At 40.1% G+C, this 19,473-nt stretch overlaps 1 protein-coding gene across 27 annotated transcripts in view; it reads right to left on the bottom strand.

Annotated features, from left to right (window-relative positions):
- MICAL3 (microtubule associated monooxygenase, calponin and LIM domain containing 3) overlaps positions 1–19,473 on the bottom strand; it is a 267,041-nt gene that overhangs the window by 226,112 nt on the left and 21,456 nt on the right. The window lies entirely within an intron of this gene.

Raw genomic sequence — 19,473 nt, forward strand, 5'->3', positions numbered from 1 at the left:
GCACGTGATGTGCAAAGAAAATTGATGGATCTTATGGTCAAATAGAAGGAACATAAGATTCAACGAACGTCGAGCGGGAGTGCGCGTTTAAACAACATGTTACATAAAAATATACTGTGACCACACGATGCATGATGTCATCCTAGTGTATGGCCAGCATTAGAGTTCAAACTAACAGATCTAGTTTATTGTTTTATCTATTATGGACAGTTTGTGATGCTGGAAGTTGTGGTTCTGCTGGAATTATTCAGTATAGCCAGTCTTTGAGAGAAATTATTTATTGAAACCATGCAGAAGAAGTTCATACAGTGTTTTTGCAACTATTTCACTGTATCCATTAGGATACCACACTAAAAGGTGTCAGACAGTACCCTAACAGATGCTGTAAGAAAGCCACAGCAATCCCATGGGGGACAATAGAGCAGTGTGAATCCGGCCTACTCCGGTGATATCTCAAGTTGGACAGAAGGTCAGCAGGTTGGCTTGTCTGATGAAGAGTTGGTTAGATTTATGCCGCGCTGTTTTAGTTGGACAAACAGGTTTGATGGATGAAAGTTTGGAGGGTTGTGGTTAAGTGAGGCTAAGTCCACACTAGGTCCGTGCAGCCTCCGTTCGTGCTGCACGGACCTAGCACGGAATGTAGACAGAACACCGACGGAGCATTCTTCCGCCGATGTTCCGTTCAAGCCTATGGTTAGGCTTGTACGGAACATCGACGGAAGAATTGCTGCATTCTCCGTCTATGTTCCGGCTAGGTCCGTGCAGCCCGAACGGAGGCTGCACGGACCTAGTGTGGACTTGGCCTTAGTCTGATGTATGGCCAACATTAGACATTGTATGCAACCATTTTTGAATCCCTTGTTAGGCTCTGTCCCCTTGCAGACACCCACTCCCCCCCACCCCCCTCATTCTGAAGGAAAAAAAAATATTGCATGACACATTTTTTATTCCATTTAAAAATAACAAAATTTTATGGACTTACAGAACCCCCAAAGAAGTCTACAGAGGTCACGTTTGTTCAGTCTGTATACACATGCAGACGGAAGAAATATGCCCATTCAGTCCGCTGAGCTGTTCTGGATGGAAAAGCTCTGCAGACTTTGTAAACACCAGTGTGGACCCAGCCTAAGCATTATTAAAGTATATCAAGTTCTTTGTGGGGGATTCTCTCTTCTTATCTTTGTCTACCTCTTGATAATTTCTGTTAATTATTCTGACCTGTTTATGACCTCCATGTATCTTTACCAATATACAACAATCTGGTCACATGTCCTTTCTGTGAGATGCAAAGAAGATACATTTAATTTAAAGCATAAAACCCTGTGTGATGCAGAGGTAAGTCAGATCTGTTGGACCTCTGAGATCTTTGAAGGTGCTCATAACTCCAGCTACTTGAATATTTGTTACTGCTGAAAACTGGTCTTTGGAATTTTTCATCATGGCCAATAGACCATTTTTACAACATCTTCAAGAAGAACTCACATATGAATACATTTCTGATCTTATTGAAAAAGTATTCAAAAATGATATATCTGGTGAATGTGTCATGCACCAACCACCAGTGGCTCCAAAAGGAGGAGAAGTCTACATTTTTGTGGCTCTGGAAAGCCTACACAAGAATGACTATTCAAGGGACCAGTACAGATGGATCTCACGTGGAAACAACAAGCAGCGAAAATGGTTTATTGAAATGCAACTATACAAAGCGTAAGTACACTTAGTGTAATCTTTTTATGTTAGTTACAATAGTATCCTTTTGTTAATTATATATATATATATATATATATATATATATATATATATATATATATATATATATATATATATATATATATATATATATATATATATATATATATATATATATATATATATATATATATATATATATATATATATATATATATATATATATAATCCCAGTGGTGTGTGTGTGTGTGGCTGTGGCCAAAACTACCTCTGACAGCCAGCAGGTGGCAGCATCAGAAAGGGCATGTTAAAAAAGGGCTCTTGCCTCGGGAAGTAACTCACTTCCCCTGAGGAGGCCTGGGCTAGGCCGAAGCGCATGACAAGAACCTTTTTAACATCTTAAGTAGCTTGATTTGACTAGAATGCACGAGTATCCTGCACGGGTTAACTTGTGTATATACACACACACACACACACACACACACACATATATACGGTCTCCATGGTGGTTTTGAACGCTCCTTCCATTGTGGCTGCTTTTGCATTAGTGCTGGAAAGGTACAGGTTTTTGTAGGACCCTTCCAAATGGGGACACCTTGGCGCTCGGTGAAAGGGTTCGACTTAAATGTAGGTGCCATGAGCCCCATTCATTCACTTTTGCCAGTTGGTGAGCTGGTGTTACATATTGCTGCAATACATGCTTATATCTTGGTACATTTAGCAGTGTGTCGCTATAAGCATATATTGCAGCAATATGTAAAACCAGCTTACTGACTGGCAAAAGTTCAATATAGGCGTCATGAGCTCCTCTTTTTAAGGCAAACCCTTCCACTGAGCTCTATGTTGTCCCTGTTAGGAAGGGTCCTACAAACACCTGTCCCTTTTGCAAACTAATGCAAGAACTGCAATAGCAGCTTGGTTAGTTTAATCCATTAGACTCTGCCTGTTCTCCAATGTATGCTGTGACGCCCAGAAACCGTGTGTTCTACAAAACAAAAGCACATGTAGCCCAAATCCCATCGGCTCCATCATGGGCCTTTTTTTGCGGTGTACCAGCACATATTGTGCAACAACAAGCAAAATTCCGTGTGAACACTGCCTCAGTGTACATTATTATTATTATTATTATTATTATTATTATTATTATTATTATTATTATTATTATTATTATTATTATTATTATTATTATTATTATTATTATTATTATTTTGTTTATTACATTTTTTTTATGTTGATAATCATTAAAGACGTTTTGCTCAGTTTTAAACTGTATTTTACGCATTTGTTTTCTAGGTATTTTGCAATAAAGGATCCTAATGGCAGAGGAAAAAAATGTATTTTGTCGTTCAAGAAAAATGTATGGAAATATATCACGGGACCAAAGAAAAACATTGTAATAATTCATTATCTTGGCGATCATTCACTTTATCACCCTACTCAACATGGTAATGCGAAATCTTTCCGACCATTTATACCATCAACACCATCATTATTTGTGGAAGGAAGGTTAGAGTGTATTAAACATAATGCTCCTAAAAAAATATATTCTGAGATGCACAGTAAAGCGTCTGCAGAAGGAGATAATGCGAGAATTGCAGTAAACCGTCCCAGAGATTTGAAACAGATTCAAAATCTAAAATACTCTGAAGACCTTAAGAAGAGGAATAAAGATGATTTGTTTGCAACACTACAGCTTGCTTACCAAATAGAATTTATTCGAATTATTAATTTTTTTCCAGATCTTGTTGTATTAGCATGGAAAAAGGAAATAACAGATCTAGCAAAAGACCTTTTAACCATGGCACAAAATGATCCAACAACTAATCAGATGATTTCCTATGATACAACATTCAACCTTGGTGACTTCTATGTTTCTAGTTTTGTACTAAGAAATACTATTTTACAAAATGATCCAATTTTTCCTGTTGCGTTTATGATTCATGAACGGAAATTTCAAAAACACCATGAAAAATTTATAAGTGAACTTTCACCTAGTCTAGACCTGAGCAGCATTAAACATATTCCTGTGGTAACTGATCGTGAAAAAGGAATAATTAGTGCATTCAATAAAGTTTTACCCAACATTCCACTAGTTTTGTGTGGAAATCACATCCTAAAAGATGTTGAATTTTGGGTAAAACGTGCTGGTGGAAAAAAAGACGACATCAAAGTTTTAAAAGATCACATTGAACAGTTACGAAATGCAGAGAGCAAAGAAGAGTGGGTAATTAAATATGAGCAATTTAGAATACTGTGGTCTGAGTCTTTTAGCAATTATTTTGAAAAATACCTACATGAGCCAATGTTTCAATTTTCAAGCAGGTTTTATACCAAACAGTTTCATGCATTTAAGAACAAAACATCAACCAATAATGTCAGTGAAAGTATGAATCGCATTTTAAAGGATGCAACTGATTGGAAGGAACTACCGTTGGACAGCATTCTACTTTGTTTTGAACATCTACAGACATTTTATTTGTATGAGTTCGAAAGGGCTCAATATGGCCTTGGAAAATTTAGACTAAAAGCTACATTTCAAGATCTTTTGAAAAGGCCAACAGAACATACACAGTTTCCAGACTACTTACCTATAGAAAAAATTGTTTTTAAGGTAAAATCACAGAATCCGGATACAACACCAACTATAAATAAACAATCATGTCAAAGAATGACACAGACTTCCATAGCCAATTTATGTATAGAAAGAAATTTAGTTTCTCTGAATACACAGTTACAGGTGTTTATAGTTAAAAATCCTTTTAAAAAAGAAGTGCATTCTGTCTTTTTATCCCCAAAGCCAAGTTGCTCATGTAAAAGCTCTGGTCTCTGCTTTCATATAATCGCTGTGCAAAAAGCTACTGGAATTTTTATACAAGACACTTTTTCATACTGCCTATCAACATTAAGAAAACAAGCAAGAAAAAAGCGCTGTGAGGGAAAATCAGGTCGCAAAAAACCACGCAAAGAAGATTATGCATATATAACAGAACCAGCGCCTGATTCAATGCTTGCACGTAGTACACAATTTGCCACAAAAGAAGAAACATCCATTATAGAGTTGTCATCAGAAAGTAATTCTGTTGATTTAATTGTTGAGGATTTCCCATGTCCAAAAAACACAAGTACCCCAAAGAAGATAAACATTCAGAAAGAGAATTATCCCTGGCACAATATTGAAGGCGACTTTGACATCCGCACACCATGTCTAAAACCCCAGGCTTGGCTGGAAGGAGACATTTTAGACTCTGCATTAATAAACATTATAAAGTCATCTGCTCTTTCCAGCTGTTGTTTTGCTGTGCCAACCCATTATTTCCATGCTGTGGCCAATGGAGGGTACTTGCCTTTTTTAAAACTGGCAGATCATATGTCCCTTTTAAACTTTGATGCCTTACTTTTTCCTATAAATACAGACCTATCTTTGTATGGTGGAGGGGTACATTGGCTTTTAGCTGTTGCTGATCTTCGCCAGAAGAAAGTAATAATACTGGATTCATTGTCAAACAATGCATATGACAAGTATTGCCAAATAATACAAAAAATACTTTATGGCATTTATGCTTTATGTTCAAATGTACAGTATCTAGAGACTGAATGGACCTGGATAGTAAGTGCAGACTGCCCAAAACAAAACAATGCCTATGACTGTGGATTACACGTTTTAATCCACACATATAGCATATGTAATGGACTTCAATATATAAAAAATTTTGACAGTTTAAAAGTGCGAAAGTGGCTAGATGAAGTGGTGAAACTACTGGATTACCAGCACATGGAAAAAAAAGGAGAAAAAATACACCAAAGAATATCACAAAAAATGTTAATTTATAATCCACCCATGATACAACTAATGGAAAGAAATACAGAAGAGGACATAAGAAATTTTGCATCCCACTATGGCAGTGCAGAAGGTTGGACAATGTGCTCATCAAGCCATTGTTTTCTAGACTTAGAACACGAAGAGAAACAAATTTTTTGTGTCATATGTCGAAAGTGGTATCACCAAAAATGTGAAGCATCAAAAGGAAGAATACCAACATATTATATATGCTTACAATGCAAAAGAGATAAAATACCTTCTTAAAAATTGGTTTACATAAAATGTTTATACAGGAAAAGCTTACCTCCCACCACTTGATAGAGATTGTACTACATCTCACTAATTACTTGCTTTGTTATTTTATTCTTAAACAGTATTAAAAAAAAGTTTGTACCAATTTTTTGCTTGTGGATTACTCAGTTGCATTTGGGGGTGTATACAGTATATCGGAGCATATTTGTGTGGTTACATGTGTGTATGTATACATCTATGTAGATGACAGATGATCATGAGCAGTGGGGACACTTTAAACCCTTCCTGATACATTTGTTTTTTTCTGAGCGTTCGTTTTTTCATCCTCGCCTTTCAAGAACATAATATTTATTTATTTTTTTGGTCTACGACCAAAAGGGGCTTAAGGGTTTGTTTTTTGTGCTTGTACTTTGTGTTCACATTGTTTATTTTAGCCTGTAATGTACTAAGAAATCAGTAAAAAATTACTATGTGGGCTAAAATGTGGAAAAAAAATGCAATTATGCAATTTTTGAGAGTGGTTACTTTTTTTGGAGTTCATAGTTCGTATAAATGACAAGTTGTCTTTTATTGTGCAGGTTGATACTATTCAAGTGAAACCAAATATGTGTAGTTTTTGGTACACTATGGTTTTAATACCTAAAAAAAAAACCTTATTTTTATTTTTTTATGCTCAAAATTAACAGAATTTTACAGACATTTATGGAATCCTCATAGAAGTCTATGGGTGTCCCTTCTGTTGTGTGTGCATAAGGATGAAAACAAAAAAAATAGGTCCATAAAGTGCCACTCAGCTGTTTCAGACGGAACAGCTAAGCAGAACTTGGAAACTCCAGTGTGGACCCAGCCTTAAACATGTTATACTATATTAAAGACCTCCATACACTACGGCGATATCTTGGACCACCAATGAGACTACCCCCCCCCCACTTTTCACAAATATGAAGCCTATAGTAGACCACATTACACACACTAGCCAACAATGTTTATGGCCTGGACTACTTTACCCACTATAAATGCATTTCAGTCACACAAATGACTATTTCATTTTCTCAAGAAATATATACTATTCTAAATAGTCCAATGTGTTAGCAGAAGAAATTGAAGTTCCATATAGTGTTGAAATTATTTACCCCATCATCCCACGTAAATCAGAAAGATACAGCCATCATCCCACTGGAAACGCATAGAGACCAGTGCCAGGTATACATATATGCACTAATAACCCCATCATCCCACGTAAATCAGAAAGATACAGCCATCATCCCACAGGAAACGCATAGAGGCCAGTGCCAGGTATACATATATGCACTAATAACCCCATCATCCCACGTAAATCAGAAAGATACAGCCATCATCCCACTGGAAACGCATAGAGGCCAGTCCCAGGTATACATATATGCACTAATAACCCCATCATCCCACGTAAATCAGAAAGATACAGCCATCATCCCACTGGAAACGCATAGAGGCCAGTGCCAGGTATACATATATGCACTAATAACCCCATCATCCCACGTAAATCAGAAAGATACAGCCATCATCCCACTGGAAACGCATAGAGACCAGTGCCAGGTATACATATATGCACAAATAACCCCATCATCCCACGTAAATCAGAAAGATACAGCCATCATCCCACTGGAAACGCATAGAGACCAGTGCCAGGTATACATATATGCACTAATAACCCCATCATCCCACGTAAATCAGAAAGATACAGCCATCATCCCACTGGAAACGCATAGAGACCAGTGCCAGGTATACATATATGCACTAATAACCCCATCATCCCACGTAAATCAGAAAGATACAGCCATCATCCCACAGGAAACGCATAGAGGCCAGTCCCAGGTATACATATATGCACTAATAACCCCATCATCCCACGTAAATCAGAAAGATACAGCCATCATCCCACAGGAAACGCATAGAGGCCAGTCCCAGGTATACATATATGCACTAATAACCCCATCATCCCACGTAAATCAGAAAGATACAGCCATCATCCCACAGGAAACGCATAGAGGCCAGTCCCAGGTATACATATATGCACTAATAACCCCATCATCCCACGTAAATCAGAAAGATACAGCCATCATCCCACTGGAAACGCATAGAGGCCAGTGCCAGGTATACATATATGCACTAATAACCCCATCATCCCACGTAAATCAGAAAGATACAGCCATCATCCCACTGGAAACGCATAGAGGCCAGTGCCAGGTATACATATATGCACTAATAACCCCATCATCCCACGTAAATCAGAAAGATACAGCCATCATCCCACAGGAAACGCATAGAGGCCAGTGCCAGGTATACATATATGCACTAATAACCCCATCATCCCACGTAAATCAGAAAGATACAGCCATCATCCCACTGGAAACGCATAGAGGCCAGTGCCAGGTATACATATATGCACTAATAACCCCATCATCCCACGTAAATCAGAAAGATACAGCCATCATCCCACAGGAAACGCATAGAGGCCAGTGCCAGGTATACATATATGCACTAATAACCCCATCATCCCACGTAAATCAGAAAGATACAGCCATCATCCCACAGGAAACGCATAGAGGCCAGTCCCAGGTATACATATATGCACTAATAACCCCATCATCCCACGTAAATCAGAAAGATACAGCCATCATCCCACAGGAAACGCATAGAGGCCAGTCCCAGGTATACATATATGCACTAATAACCCCATCATCCCACGTAAATCAGAAAGATACAGCCATCATCCCACTGGAAACGCATAGAGGCCAGTGCCAGGTATACATATATGCACTAATAACCCCATCATCCCACGTAAATCAGAAAGATACAGCCATCATCCCACTGGAAACGCATAGAGGCCAGTGCCAGGTATACATATATGCACTAATAACCCCATCATCCCACGTAAATCAGAAAGATACAGCCATCATCCCACAGGAAACGCATAGAGGCCAGTGCCAGGTATACATATATGCACTAATAACCCCATCATCCCACGTAAATCAGAAAGATACAGCCATCATCCCACTGGAAACGCATAGAGGCCAGTGCCAGGTATACATATATGCACTAATAACCCCATCATCCCACGTAAATCAGAAAGATACAGCCATCATCCCACAGGAAACGCATAGAGGCCAGTGCCAGGTATACATATATGCACTAATAACCCCATCATCCCACGTAAATCAGAAAGATACAGCCATCATCCCACAGGAAACGCATAGAGGCCAGTGCCAGGTATACATATATGCACTAATAACCCCATCATCCCACGTAAATCAGAAAGATACAGCCATCATCCCACAGGAAACGCATAGAGACCAGTGCCAGGTATACATATATGCACTAATAACCCCATCATCCCACGTAAATCAGAAAGATACAGCCATCATCCCACAGGAAACGCATAGAGACCAGTGCCAGGTATACATATATGCACTAATAACCCCATCATCCCACGTAAATCAGAAAGATACAGCCATCATCCCACAGGAAACGCATAGAGACCAGTGCCAGGTATACATATATGCACTAATAACCCCATCATCCCACGTAAATCAGAAAGATACAGCCATCATCCCACAGGAAACGCATAGAGACCAGTGCCAGGTATACATATATGCACTAATAACCCCATCATCCCACGTAAATCAGAAAGATACAGCCATCATCCCACAGGAAACGCACAGAGACCAGTGCCAGGTATACATATATGCACTAATAACCCGTTTTTAGATTAGTCATACATATTTACAAGCTTTATGTTGGTTATTATTTGTTTAAATTGAGCTTAAGTGAAAAAAGATAGTGACATCTAGGGGCTTGGAGGTGAACTGCAGGCAATCATCCCGATCATCCCTTTCAGTGATCATCCGTTTAGTACATCCCCTCAAAGGACTGCAGCGGGGCCAAGGCGCAATCCGTTTAAAGACGAACAAAAACGAGTAACGGTGAAGGGCGGTTCAGGTGCCAGGAGAAGCCCAGGAGAAAGGGGGGGGGGAAGAAAGCAACACACATACACACACACGCCCTTGCTGTAGCACGTCACAGCCACAGTGTGGGAATAGACGAGCAACCTTGACCTCCAGCTGTGCTATCCCATAATATGCGATGCCATTGCAGTGTAGCCCCAGAAGCGGGACAGATAAGAGAGGCGCGGACTTGTCTGGGAAGTGATCTTGGAGTTCATCCGTTACTAACGGCTTTGGCTCGTGAAGACCGTGAGGCTTACATTTACGGAAAGAAGGATTTCCTCACGCAAACCTAACGCCCGTGAAAACTAACCACTGCAGTTCGGGGACAGAAAGGTGGTAGAAAGAGGAGTTGAAAAAGTATTTCGGCGTTTTGTTTACTCTAAATATCGCTGCGGTTCTTCTCTGCATAAAACTCACAATGAGTTGCGACAGCTTAAAATAAAAAGGCATCCAAACAAAACAATTGTGTTCAGCCTAAGAGAGCGCTCCAAAGAATTCAAGGTTTGCTGAAAACCCAGATTAAATGTATTTTCAACAAATGCCTAAAAGGCAGCAGTACTGAGACCTGACCGTACTGCTGAGAGGAAAATGCATTCCACAGAGCAGGCTCTCACATAGAAACAACAAAGACTTGTGACCCTTAAAACGGGGTTGGTTCTCCAAATGTTGTACTACAACTCCCATCAGCCCTTGCCCCCCATCAGCCTGCCCATTTGTTAAGATAATCAGAAGCCTTTCTCTCCCTGCCACCACCTTCACAGGTGCATTTGGTGGATACACAAGAGAGGCCCTTCTTTGCTGCTGCTCCCAGAGTTTGGAACTCCCTCCCAGAGGATACCAGGCTAGCCCCATTTTTCCTCTCCTACAGGCAGGCAAAGACCTTTCTGTATTCGCAAAAGCTTTCACGGCCAGGACAGGTTGCTGTCCTCTGAAGATGCCGGCCACAGAGACCGGCAAAACATTAGGAAGAACAACCTTCAGAACACGGCCAAAGAGCCCGAAAAACCCACAACAACCAAAGACCTTTCTCTTCAAACTAGCTGTCCCCTTAATGACTTGGCTGCCTGAGTGGAGTTCCTAAATGGGTTGTTGTGCTTTATTGATTTGAATATGTCTTGATGATGCTTCTGTTTACCATCTTCTACTGTGCTACAGCGGAGCCTCGACTTATGACCATAATCCATTCCAGAAGATGGACATAACCCGAAATGGTCTTAAGTCGAAGCACCATTTCCCATAGGAATGCATTGAAATGCTATTACAGTAATCTGTTCTGGCCAAAGAAAAAAATCACTGCAAGGCTCATTGAAACACGATTAATCCTTTCCAGCCGAAGGGGAAAAGAAAAAAGAAAAGCAATCAGGCATGCAAGGCCCATTGGAAATGCACCGAAAACAAACGGAGCAGATCAGAAATGCACAGAGAACAAAGGAAATGCAAAGAAAACAAAGGGAAAAGCAAGGGAAGCATGCAGGACCCATCAGAAATGGGGGAAAACCCCCCAAAGCAACCAAACCCCCCAAGAGTCATCAGAAATGGGGGAAAGCCAAAAAACAAACAAATCCCCCAAGACCCATAGGAAATGGGGGGAAAACCCCAAAAAGCAGCCAAACCCCCAAGACCCATCAGAAATGGGGAGGGGAAAACAAACCCCCCAAGACCCATCGGAAATGGGGAAAAACACTCCAAAAAGCAACAAAACCCCCAAGACCTATTAGAAATGGGGGAGACCAAACAAACAAACAACCCCCCAAGACTCATCGCAGCACAGAAACATACCCCCCCACACTGCAAAATCACCCAGAACAGTTTTTAACAAGCAGAAAACAGCACCTTACCTTAACAGGCAGCCCGAAGCCTCCCTGCAAACACACACACGCTCACTCAGAAGCAGAAGGAGGGTGTCCAAAGAAGCAGCCTAGTTGCCACCTACAGTTAGAAATTTGAATTTACCACCTTTTTTCCCTTTTTCTGTTCATAAGTGGAAGCTCCGGTCGCAAGTAGAAGCAAAATTTTGCAGCCAGAGCTGGTCGTAACTCAAAATGGTTGTAAGTAGGGACGTTCGTAAATCAAGGCACCAGTGTATTAGTTTCATCCTTTTTAGTACAGTATTTATACAGTATATTTCTTGTTTTTAGCTTTAAAACTTGTCTTTGAATGGTGTAAGCTGCCTTGGGTCCTTTAAGGAGAAAGGCAGGGTAGAAATGTTCTGAATAAAATAAACAATTAGACAGAGTTGAAGGATCACAGGAACAGCTGTTGGATCATATCTGGGAGGCTGTGTGTTGCTCATTCCTGACCTGAAGGCAAAGCTTTCTAGTGCAACCTTATGTCTAACTTATTCAGAAATAAAACTCCTTGTCTTTATCGGAACGTGAGTTCCAGTAGAGTGTGTGTACAGAATTGCAACTTTATATATTAGATTGTGGGTGGGCTAGAGTCTGTTTTATCAGATCTGTGAACTGTTTGTTGCTTTGGCTCAGGTAGAAGGTTATTTGCATGTACCAATGAGAGCTGTTGGGAGGCGGAGCCAGAGGAACTAGAAGGGAGGGGTGAGTCGGAATCTAGTCAGTTCAATTGGAGAGACAGAGAAGAGGAAAAGAGTTTAGGTGTTTGAGGCAGAGAGAGTGTTTAAGGAGGGATTAGTCAGAGTGTGACCTGTATAAATTAAGATAGAAGAGGTTAAAGTAAAATACTGAAGCTTTGTGTGACTTTAAGAATGTGCTTAAGAACTATTCCTAAAACAACTTGTAATCAATAAACCTGTTTCCATTTAAAAGTTCAGTACTGAATGGACCTCAGTCTTTCATAGGAAATGTAGGTTGAGAAAGAGATCAACTGGTGGCAGCGTGTTAAAGGGCATGTTGGGATACTCGTGTGAGCCCTGTATTTGGTAAACAAGCAGGGGCCACGGGGTTAACATCACACTGTTATCCACAAACAGAGTAAAGTACAGTAAATCTGCAAATCGTTACGGCGCTAAAATAAGATTCTTGGTTTTGCTACAACTGACTGGTAGTTTGGAAATTTATTCTCAAATAATTAAAAGGCAAACACACAAGTTTACAGTGGCTGATTAATTCCCCTTATTATGTGAATCATATGCACTTACTCAAAAGTAAATCCCAGCGGCACTTGCTTCATTCTTAACTAAACACAGAATTGCATTGTTACTGCAAACACAAACAAGCAAAGTGTTTCCATGGAGGTCTTGGCTACAGAAGAAACTACAGTAACCCAGAACTCTGCTTTCTTTTTACCAAGGTACTCTGGGAGTTGTAGTTCTGTAAGAGTATAAGACTTATGGAGAAGAAACCTTTCTGCCACAAATCCTACGGTTCCCTATTAAAAATATTGTACTGTACATCTTGATACCCCAATTAAAATGTTAGTCAAATGCATTCAGAAACATTAAATGAACATTTTTCAGTTCATTCTCCTAAACACAGTCCCTGTCTTAATACCATTATACTGCTGGAGGTCAAAGAGGCGCATGCCAAAATTTTATGCAAGAGACAGTAATTAATTTCCACAAAAGGACAGCATAGAAGAGCAATTATAAGAACAGCTTGTATAACTTTTTAAAATTGGTTTGCTGTTTCTCTGCTTGAAACAGCATGCATAACATGCTTACAAAAAACAAATTCCCTACTCAGCTTCTTTTTACTCCTCTATCTCATGATAAAAGCTAGCAAAAAAATTGTGACTAGCTATTATCTCAACAAAGCTGCCAGTACTCTGTGCTGACTCAGCTAAAGTAATGGTAGTGTTATGAGATGTACTTGTCTTGCTTCCTGTGAGATGACTGGCCAAGAAATGCTTAAAAGTACACAAATGTTCCTTGACAACTGAGAATCTCCCTCTAGCTTTTGGGGTGTGGCAGTAGACATGTTAGGACCTCCATTCCATTAAACAAAGGGGGCTCTGTTTTTGAAGGCCCTTCTATGCAATGTTGGGGAGTCCTCTTCTCCCCCAAGCCCTTTACTTAGCAGGAGACCCGGACTCTCTGTGTAGCATTTTCAGGAGGGTTGAAGGGATGCCAGGAGAATACGACTGTAAGGAAGTCCACTTGCACCAGCAAAGTTGCACATACTTAAAATCTCAGTTTGGGAAGGGAATACTCTTTCTCCAGCTAGTTAGAGGAGGCAAAAGCCAGAATCCTCTTGGTGCTCATGTACAGTTAGTGACTTGCCAGGGCTAGTTGGAGGTAATTGATGAAGTGTTAGAGAGTGTCTCAGTCTTGTTCCTTGTTACATACCCAACTGCACACATTGTTAATTAGCCACAATTAACTATGGGAAGTTAGCATTCCAGTCAAAGAAAAGACTCAGCTTGTTTAATAATTTTAATTCAAAGAAAGGGAGCCTAAAGCTGTTAGCTAAGATCAAGTTAGGTAAAGCAGCACTGTAGCTTTAGGAGGTGAAACAGTGGCTTCCTGGGAATATTCTGCTGTCTATTTTTAGGAATCCATTTGCTTCCACTCTGATTTTCATGCATATTTATATGAACTGCTGGATAGCTCAGTGGTCTATGTAGCTGGCTGTAGAAGTTGGGAGTTAAATTCCACTATGCCTCCTTGACAGAGGCTGGACTCTATGATCCATAGGATCCTTCCCAACTCTGCAGTTCTAAGATTAAGATTTGCAAATAAACACATCACAATTTTCTAGTGTTCCTTCATATCTAAAGGAAACTAAATCCTGTACCCTTACCCCTTCACATCATCTCACTTAGAGAATTAAACTTGCAAATGGTAGAAACTGTGGCTGTTCTGACTCTATATGGTATTCAGACCATAAAACACTGTGAAATAAAACATGTAATTGCTATTGAACATGTAATTCTAATGTACTGTAATTCAGATCAAGCCACGGCTGGCTGAGAATTTATAAAGTGTTAATGATTTGGAGGGAGTATAAACTACTAATAGGCAGCTTCACGAGTACTGCAGCAAGAAAGAGAGAAAAGTATGGAAAACTTATTTAGTCCAAATAATCACTCTATCTTATCACGAGGCAGAGCCGAGTGTGTATCTCAAACAGCAAGATGATGGAAAGAGGGGCTGTAGAGGTAGAGAGGCTTTAGACTAGGGCAACGTGCTCTGAATGAAGGACTTGGAACAGCATCTAGTGTGGCTGAGAAGGCCAATTCGAGAGTGACCGTTCCTTCCACACTGAAGACAAATACAATCTGTCCCCTGTCTAGCCTCCTGATTTTGCTGGTTTCGGGACTGCCTCTTTGCCTCGGCTTGCTGGACAAGTGGTAGAACACATGCTTTATAAACAGAAGGACCCAGGCTTAATCACCAGCATCTCCAGTTGGGCTAGGAAAAAGCTCCCGCCTGAAACACAGGAGAGCTGCTGCCAGCCAATGTGAACAATATTGACCTGGATGGATTTGGTTTTAAGGCAGCTTCTTGTGTTCCTTTGAGTGATTGTAAAGTAATATTGTGGGACAGAGCTATGCCTGCTGTGTGCCCTCTAAAAGTGGTTCTCAAACTGGGGTCCCCAGATTTTCTTGGACTGCGGTTCCCAGAAGCCTTCACCACTTGCTGTGCTGGCCAGGATTTCTGGGAATTGCAGTCCAAAAACATCTGGGGACCCCAGTTTGAGAACCACTCTAAACTAGCTTTCCACCATCAGTTGTGCTAAGACTCTATTGCTGGGAGATGGCTTTTGTATGTAGGCAGAAAGAGGGTGCTATCTTGTCCATTCCTCAGGCCATCTTGTGCCTTGGACCACCTTTTATTCCATTTGCTGTTCATTTGGGATAAAACTTTCTAGATAATACATCTAGGCCAGCATCTTGTTGTCTAAACACAGAACAGAAGGGCAATCTTGTAAATATACTTGGCTCCACTAGACTGCCCATTCTCACACTAGTGGCAAAATCGGTCATGGAACAGGAGGCTCGCCCTATGGTGGGGAGAGGATGCTTTTCTTATTGACGTTCTATTTCGTACAGTATTTTGACACAAGCATCTTGGTCCTAATTTTGACTTTGCAATTTCAAACAAAATAAGAAAACAAGAAATGTCTAATTTCAATTTGGAAAGAAACAAAAGAAGAAAATTTGGAACATGTTATTTTTTCTCTGGACCACAACAGAGCATGGGTACCATATTTATTTTTCTTCATCTTTTATACATTTCCATCGCTGCCTGGAACCCACCAGCAAAACATAATGGCTCCTCGTAGCCATTATGCTGGTATGCTGGCTACATTGATTACTCACAAGGTACAAAAAATCGCCACACCCACACAGTAGACTTTTTTTTAATTAACAACTTGGGATAAGGTAAGGGGTACAGAAGGTAAAGGGGATATAAGAAAAAAAGGAGGGGGAGGAGAACACAAAATGTATTGACATCCAATCTATTAATGTTGCAATATCAACTCGACTTTCCACTTTTCTTTTATTTGATTGCCCTCCTGGTTTTAACTTACATTTACATCCTAGTTTTAATCTATGTCATTCGAGTACTATCTGGTGACTCAAGCCATTTATATAACAAATCCCATCGTTCAGTTGCCTTTTGTATTGGGCAGTCTTTCATCACTTCTGATAAGATATCCATTTCTGCCGTTTCCCATATCTTCTCAATAAGTTCCTCTTGTTTCGGTATCACCGATTTCTTCCAATTCTTGGTATAAAGAATTCTGGCTGCGGTTACTATATATATAACTAAGTAGTTCTTTTTCTTGCCTATGTTGTCTGGTATAATACTCGGTAGAAACAGTCATGTGGTTAGTGGAACCTTACAAAGCAATATTTTTTGTAACAATGTACACTTATCCAAAATTGTTTCACTACTCTGCAAGTCCACCACATATGGTAAAAGCTTCCCTCTTGTCCTTCACACTTCCAACAAACATTTGACACATCTGTATAAATCTTTGATAATTTTTCCAGAGTCATATGCCACCTATAAAGCTATATATATTCTCCTTGAAATTAACTGATTGTGTGAGTTTTATATTATTTTGCCATATTTGCAACCATTTATCAATACCAATATTATGTTCTATATTTTGTGCCCACCTAATCATACATTCTTTGACTATCTCATCTTGCATTTTAATTTCTAACAAATAATCATACATTTTCTTAATTACTTTATCTTTTGAACTCAGCAGAAGTTTATCAAATATCGTTTGTTCTCGGTAAAAACCCTCTATTTTATCTTTTCTATACCTAGATTCAATTTGTGCTCTCCGGTAGATACTTCTGTTCATTCTAGCTTTACAGATATAATCCAAACCAATAATGGCAATTATTCTGCATGTTTCAACCATTACATGGAGGAACTGCCATCCGGAGGATATTGCTAGAAGGATTTAAGCACAATGGTGACACACAGACACTTCAACAGCATCTCAAAGTAGTGCTCAATTAGCTTAACTCCAGCTACTCTGGTTTCAGACATTTGTGAGCAGACTGCTGCATAACAGTGTAATTAATCCCAGGATTATAGGGGCTGCCATTGTGTTCTGTGTTCTTGAGCCCCTAATGTAAAATACAGTACCAGATTGTTTAAAAGACAAATGCCAGCAAACAAGATGGTGATTGCATATGGGGTGGGGTGGGGACACCAAATAAAAAATTAAACATACTTTCAAAAGCAGATAGGCACACGGTCTTTATCAAGCAAAAGATACAGGCATTATACCACAAAAGCTATAGTAGATGCATGGCTTCCCCCTTCCCCCGTCTATCAGTCGTAATCATCATCCCCATCATAAAATGCTAATAAAGACTAAACGAAATCCCACTAAAGGAGTAAAGAAATGAGGCAAATTTCAACTTGAAGCTGACAATTAGCTTCAAGGCAAACCTCTGAAGAGTTGATGCTCTTGATTTAATTTTGTGACAGCCTTCTTTGTATTTAAAGATGTATGGGTCTGAAAAATATTGAACAACTTTTTCCATTCCTCCCTGACAACAAAGTTCTGACCCCACCCCACCCCATGTTTCTGTTTTGTTCACTATCTGCATTATCGTTTGCGCTGGTTCTGTCTGCTTTCACACTCCACTCATTGTAATGGAAAGGAGCCCCGACTATAAACTGCATTCAAGATTGGCTATTCCTTGCATTCTTTCATAATGAAACCCAGTTTATTTAACCCAGATTGTCAAAGAATTTCCAGCAAGGAAAGAGGATTTTCAGGATATGGTTACCTATGTGTATGAGCACAGCTTCTAAGCCAGGATCTCTTGTAGAGCTGCCCAGGCTCAAAAATAAAAACATTGGAAGCTACCATATAATGTATTGCATTTGATACTACTATGTGGTGGCGCTTCGGGTTAAACCACAGAATGCCTCTGTGCTGCAAGTTCAGAAGACCTGCAGTCTTAAGATCGAATCCATGTGACGAAGTGAGCCCCCATCACTTGTCCCAGCTCCTGCCAACCTAGCAGTTTGAAAGCATGTAAAAATCCGAGTAGATAAATAGGTACCACCACAGTGGGAAGGTAAATGGCGTTCCGTGTCTAGTCATGCTGGCCACGTGACCACGGAAGATTGTCTTCAGACAAACACTAGCTCTGTGGATTGGAAACGGAGATGAGCACCATCCCCTAGAGTCGGACATGACTGGACAAATTGTCAAGGGGAACCTTTACCTTTATCTAGTCCATCTTGTTCAGTCTTGCTAGCACTGGCTGGCAGCAATTATCTGGGATTTCAGACAGGAAGTCTTTTAGTCCTACCAAGAGATGCCTGGCTTGAGATATTCTGTGTGCAAAGCATATGCTATACCACAGAGCTAGACTTATTCCTAAATCAGATTCGTGCTGTGGGAAACTCAGCTCAAATGCCTATTGAACCACACAGTTCTTGAATTGCCTGAGGTCAGTCACAGCCCCTCAGCATAACCTACCTCACAGGGTTGTAAGGATAAAATGTTGTGGGGACAGAATCCTGCGTACTACCTTGAGTTTCCTCCGGGGAAGGCAAGATAACACTTTGTGACTGGGAGCCTTTACTGAGGATGGAATGAAGGTTTATATCAATTATTCCACCCCATCACTTTCTCTATAGTAGAAAGGTCTCGTTGCCACAACACTAGCCCTGCCTTTTGGTTAACAACCGAGGAACTGGTAGACCTTATACTAAGACCAAAACCATCCTTTTCAGTTCACTTATTTATCGTGATGTATAAACTGCTGGCTCCAGCAATTATTTTGATACAGCTGTATACACCATGGACATCCTAGCCCACTTTTTAAAAAAACCCCAGAATAAGCAACCTTTTGCCCTTCTTTCTAGCCGCCTCCACCACAAGATCTTTCACACAATGTTCCTCAAACCAATGCTGCCACTATTCATGTTGGCATTATCTGTGGCAGTTTTAAAAGGGTGGGCAGCACAGTGCCCTTGTTCAGCTCTCACAGCCTTGCCTCCTAGTAGCAAACAAACATACTGTAATAGATGCATAGGAAAAGAACAACTAGCAAGTTTGAAAGAAAGGCATGCATAACAGAGAGGGGAAAAAATACTGCTAGACACCCAGCATCAATGGATCATTGTGTCAACAGTAACAAGGATCTTTTGATGGCAAATATTTACACTCTTATTTAGGGAACCCTTCTCTTCTTATTTATAATAAACTAAACTTTGAAGCCAGTGATTCATCATCAATATTAAAATGAGAACTCATAGTTACTAGGGCAGTTCCTTTGAATTCCACAGCACACATGTCCCAATTAATGCAAAACCATTTTTCA

Source organism: Pogona vitticeps, chromosome 5 (assembly GCF_051106095.1).
Source record: "Pogona vitticeps strain Pit_001003342236 chromosome 5, PviZW2.1, whole genome shotgun sequence".
Classification (NCBI taxonomy): Eukaryota; Metazoa; Chordata; class Lepidosauria; order Squamata; family Agamidae; genus Pogona; species Pogona vitticeps.